Source organism: Poecile atricapillus, chromosome Z, assembly GCF_030490865.1.
Source record: "Poecile atricapillus isolate bPoeAtr1 chromosome Z, bPoeAtr1.hap1, whole genome shotgun sequence".
NCBI lineage: Eukaryota > Metazoa > Chordata > Aves > Passeriformes > Paridae > Poecile > Poecile atricapillus.
The window spans coordinates 61,659,343-61,665,375 of NC_081289.1; positions in this window are offsets into that span (position 1 = coordinate 61,659,343).

Consider the following 6,033-nt stretch of genomic DNA (forward strand, 5'->3'; position numbering starts at 1 on the left):
GGGCAGCGAGGTGACGACGAGGGCGGTCAGCGGCAGCCGTAGCGTCCGTGAGGGCGGGAGGGGCGGCCCTGAGGGTGCGGGCCCATGGAGCGGGCTGGGGCGGGAGCGCCCTCGGCCAATGAGGAGGATCCACGCTCAGGGAAGCGGGAGGAGGCGCCGGGGAGCTCCGGCCGCCCGCGGCCCCGCCCAGGAGGGCCCGGGGAACCCCAGCTCGCCGCCGCCGGAGGCGCCGGGAGCCGGCCCAGGGCCGGGACGGAGCGGGCGCAGTGCCGTCCCGCAGGTGGTCACTGCCGCGGGGTTTGCTCACGGGCTGCCATTTTCTTGGTCTGTCTCTAGCCGGTGTCAATAAAAATAAGGTTTTGATGAAAGATAAACTTGGTCTCTCTAATCTTTAACGTCAGTTTTCCAACTCAACCTTACTTCTGGTCTTCTGAGAGACGCTTTTTTTAAATCGCCCTAGGGCAGATTTCTTGTCATAGAGTCTCAAAAGAAGAACAGCCCTGCTCACTGAAAGGAGAACGATGTTAAAACTACTGATGCGATCTGAAGCAATCCCATTTCCCATTAATTCATTGTATAAACAAAATGGCTTTGTTCTATGTAGTCACCACTGTTTTCGTACATAATTACTTACCACTACAAGTTTTTTTAAAGATAAATTAATCCTAATTCTTATATTGAATATTTCTGTCACGTAGCTGATGTTTAAGATGCAATTTATAGAGCATGAAGCTCATGGGGAGCTCGCAAGGCAGCTCGCAAGGCAGCTGAGATAAGAGCTGTGTTGCACTGCAGGGAGGTACTGTGAAAGCTGTGTTTGAGAAGTGTTACAATGTAATCTTCCTGGGATTTTTTTTTTTTTTTCCTAAGAGTTTAAATTGTTTGGTGCAGACAGATAACCGCCTCGAAGTTGTGTCTTTCATTCAGCAGAGATTGCCGTATGTTGTTGCTAGATTGTATGGTATCTGTGGGGAGGAAAGGAACATCACTCACTGAACTGAATTCCTGTCCAGATTATCAATGTCAGGTTGGTAATAAAGCCTGCTCTTTCACTGCTTGGCTATTTTTAGTGATTAGATCATGATTGCAAAACAGAAGTATTTTGATAATTGATCAAGTTACATAGAAACACAAATCCTTCCACATAATGTTCTTGAATTGTCTAAACATAGCACAAGGCCATATGAGGAGACAAAGACACACTAGTGTATGCCATGACCTTCAGTATTTCTTTCATTTTAATGTTTTATTTTCTGTTCTTTGGAACACAGTTTTCCTGAAAAAAACACGACCATTAATAAACAGGTTTCTCAAAATTTCTTTGAAGCTGTATTCACAATTATACTATATTTTATTCCTTTGCTACAACTTTGCTTGGTCCCAGCATCAAACTTAGTCTTGAAAAATATCACTAGTCTTAAAAACACGGTTGGTAGGAGGTATTTGGCCTTCTGCAGGGTTACCTGGTTGAAAATGGTGTTAGCTGGTATAGTGGAGGAACAAGAACCATTTGCCTTGGTAGAGGAAAAGACATTGCTGTTTGTTAACTGCATTAAAGACACTAAAGTCTTTCTCGGGGTTTGGGAGAGGTCTGGATAAGCCGTATGTGAGGTGATAATGATACTAGGCTATTCATAAATAGTAAATATGACATAGTCTTACTAGTATTTTATCAAAAAATTCAAGTTGTTGTGACACTTGTGTTAGAATTATACTAGTAGTATGCATATAAGGTGATGCTTAGTCAGCAGAAGACAGCATATTTCCCCAAAGTTATTGTAAACTCTGTGTAGTATGCACATTTGGTTATTTGGGCTCTATAAGAAATAAGATTTTTGTATTTTCTTGTAAATTATTCCCATGATGTTCCCGCAGGCCAAACAGATTATCAGGAACTCTTGACAAATTGGTAAGAAAGTTTTGCTTTACAAGAATATTATTTTGATTTTAATAATAAAGAAAATTAACTCCATATATTGCTGAGGGATTTTAAAATTTGTTTTATCATGCTTGTTGCTTTCTGTAACAATTTGAATATGATTGGTGAGAGCTGAACCTTGCAAAAATAAAAACTGGTTATTAAACTTTATCTAGTCAAAGCATAATCTGTCAATCACCAGGGTTTTAATTAATTTTCAGGACACTCTGCAAGGCAATCTGAAGGGGTAAGGATACTCTTAGGTGAGTACCTCATCATGGACCTCAGTAGATCCAATCCATCCTAACTCTTCAAACAGCTGCTGTATTGCTGACTTGCCCACTCAGGGAACAGAGACCCTGTAGCCATGTGGGTGAATTGACCTGGTGTATTTTTAGCCTCTGTTCCTGCATGGCAATACTTTTTTTTATCAACTGCTAGCACATGGCACTTCTTTCATGCCTGTCTGTCTAAACCACTACTTTCAGCTACAACTTTGAACATATTCTCTGTAATCCCCTGCCCAGCTCTCTTCACGTCTTCCTTTCCCAGTCTATGTCTCTATGATTTCCTGTCAACCTTCTCAAAACGTTAAGTCTTTTTGTGACCAGGGTACCTGAATCAGCTGCTTCTCTTCCCTCTCCCCAGTTTCAAATTGATCCTCACTTCCCCAAAGCTCTGCTCCTTTTCTATTTTCTGTTGCAGACTACTTACCCTGTGAGATGTAGCAGAGACCCTGAAGTGCTGTCTGGCTCAGGGTTCACAGGCACCTACTCCCTTGACCCTGCTGCAAGGACCTTGGGACTGTCCTCCACACAGGTGGTCAGCAGGGGAAAGACTGCTTCCTGCCTTCTGATGAAAAGGAACTGCTTCAATGGCTTTTGAAAGCAAGAAGCATTTCCTTCTCCAGCTTTGCTGCTAGCATTTTCCGTGCTTGGCTGGGTTTCCATCATACCCAGCTGCTCCTTCCTGGTGGTGACAATACTTTTCCTTTCATCTGACAAGAAGAGATCAGCAAAGTGAAGTAAGACAAATTTTTTCCACTTTCTTCCGTCTGGTACAATTAAATACTTGAGAGAAAGCAGAGCTTATATATTCTTGATCCTGGGGAAGATATATAAATCTGTCCACCAGTTCCAAACTTACTAGCAGGCAGTGTTATGGCTGTGCTACTGTTATGCTGGTTATATCATTAGGGTCCAAAATCTAATTATTCTTCTCACTTATGTATGACTTCTGTGGGATGCTTCCTGTGTTTGTACAGATTCCAGAAGTTACAGGACAGACACAGTTAAACAGCTGATAGCCAGCCATCATTCTGTCATGTTGTTACATAATTAGCATGCATATGTTGGTAGATTTCACAGAATCTCAGAATAGTTTGAGTTGGAAGGGACCCAGAAGGATCATCAAGTTCAGCTTTTAAGTGGATGGCACATATGGGGATTGAACCCACAACCCCAGCATTATGAGCACCATGGTCCCACTGACTGATACCTCTGGAAGCCATTGAATCAAAGTTCATTTGGGACTGAAAATTAAGCATCTCCAAAATGTCAGTTTAACTGTTTATATTGCCAAGAGCACAGGATCATCTGAGTCCTGTCTGCTCTGTTCTCACTGTCTTCTGCAACCAGGGACCTCATGTGTAACCACAGGAGAAGGGCTGTGTGAAGATGCTGTAGTGGTGCACAGCCAGACACTGTGCCTGTCACAGGTGTTGGTAACATCAGATTTATCAGCAATTTCTCTGTGCAGACAGATCTTTCTGAAGCTTCTGCATATTTCTGAAGATTTATTAATTTCAGCCTAGTTGTGGTTTTTCTGTCTTCTAGTGATATGTGCTACTTTTATTTTTCCAATTATATGAGAAAGAAACCATTTCTTCCAGCCAACGAAATAAGGAGAAAGAAAAGTTATTTCAGTCCATCTCACTTTTATTAACCAAAATTAATGTAAGTGAACCAAAATTGTTTTAGTCCATGTCAATCTGAAACATAATATTTAATTTTGAAGTCCTTGTAAAAAAAATGAAGAGAAACTATGAGGGCAGAATTCTTTCATTTCAGAGAGCAGTAGTTCAGGTGCTTCCCAGGAGGGTGGAAAAGCTGATTTCACTTTGTGCTTCTGACTGGAGAACCAGATCCAGTGGCTCCATGGGAACTCTTTAAGTACTGAGCTCTGGTAGCTCTGCAGTGAATGCTCTTGCTGCTGCTGTCACTGCTATTGTCCTCCAGTGGACATGATCTCTCTGCTGTTTGCACTTCTCAAACTGAAGCTGTCATCCTTCTGTCAAGTTCTCCACCTGGTGATCTCAATTTCCTAGGGTTTTTGCAGGGAGCTGTTTTTCCTTTGATTCATTTTTAAGTTGTGGTCTCTTGGCTTCTGATTTCTGTTTATTCAGTCATCGTCATTGTCTCCCATTCCCCTCCCCACCCCCATCCCCTGCCAATAAAACCCCCCAAGCATCTGAGTTCTCAAACAGACCATAGTATGAAAGGTTTCGACATTGATAAGAAAATGTTTCTAATCCAGTGGGCCAGGGATTCCTCAGGAGCCAGAGAGATTTTCTGAGATAATTTTATATGTTTAATATATTTTTCAAGATAATTTCTAAATAACATCAATTCAACCTTTGCAAAGGAATTTACTTGAACCTAGAGAAAAATACTTAGGACAATTTAGGTTGACATGAATGGAAAATCTAATAATAGGGACAAAAGCAGGACATGGCCACAAATTTGGACAAATAAAAATAGGACAATCTTTTCTTAGCATTTTCAGCAGTACAGAGACCATTAGCAGAATAAGAGCACTGTAATGCTCTAATAACAGATACAGTGGTGCAAAAAGCTTTCCGGTGAGAAGCTTCATGATTAAGGTGGCAATAACATATTCCTCTTCTTTTTTTCTTTACAGTTCTCTCTGCTAAGCTTTCATGTGCATTAATACATTTTTTTTTTCTCTTAAATTTAGGGAGAATAACTATTTCTGATTAATAGGCCAGAAAAGCAATGAAAAATAAAAAAAAATCAAGTCCTTGTTTATTGTTATGAGAAGGTACCCTTGAAAGAGTCTTGTCCAGTTATACTGCATGAACTCACTGAGTAAACTTAACATGAGAATGCAACAAGTTATGTGACAGATTTCAGGATGAGAACATCCTCCCAGTCCTACTGCCAGCAGGGAAGTGTCAGGACCTTAGGAAATAACATGAAACATTGTATCTTGAATATATGTAGCTTGACTAGCACTTTTAAAATCACACTGGTATTTTAAAATAAATACACTATCTTTTTTGTGCTTCAGGAATGTTATTCTCCAGTCAAGTACTCCTGCTAAAACCACACTGCTGCTTCCCCCTCCCCATCCCTCCAATTGGAGGCACAAAGGCAAGAGGTTGAGATAAGAACAATTTACTGGAAACAGCAATGAGATAAGAAAACCAACAGTAAGAGCAACAACATTAACAACAGAGGTGTACAAAAGAGGAAGTGATTCACCTGCAAAAATGCTCACCACGGACCCCTTGACAAATAAACAATGCTGGAGGGATTCTCCCTGCCATGTTTACTTCACTGGAAGGAAAGAGAGTTCCCATCTCCTGCCCCGGGCAACGACCTGAGCTGGTATTGAATAGTATCAGGGTCCTGGCCATGTACCCTCCCAGCTACTGCAAAAAATTAACCTGTCCTGGCTGATACCAGGACAGTCTTTAGTGATGATTACTACTATCAGCAACTCTGTGCCTGCCAGGGAGATAATATTCGAGTTGAAGCTGCATTTCTTGTTTGTGGTGGAAAATCAAAGACTTCAAACTTGCACACAAAAAGTGAAGGGCACTGTGGGGTACTGTGACTGTAAGAAAAAGAAGAAACCGCTCATATCTTACGCATGGACTTGACATCCTTTTGAATTCTGGAAAAGCTCTTTAAAAATATTTATTAAACACAAGTTTAAAAGTAGCTGTTTCTTCCAGGATGCACAATATGGAGGAGCAGTCAGCCAGTGGGATGTGGAGGCAAGGAGGCTGGGGGGTAGCCTTTCTCTCCCATCATATCTGAATCCTTTAGCATATCCCTCTGTGTCCTTAACTCTCTCTTGAACAGATTTAT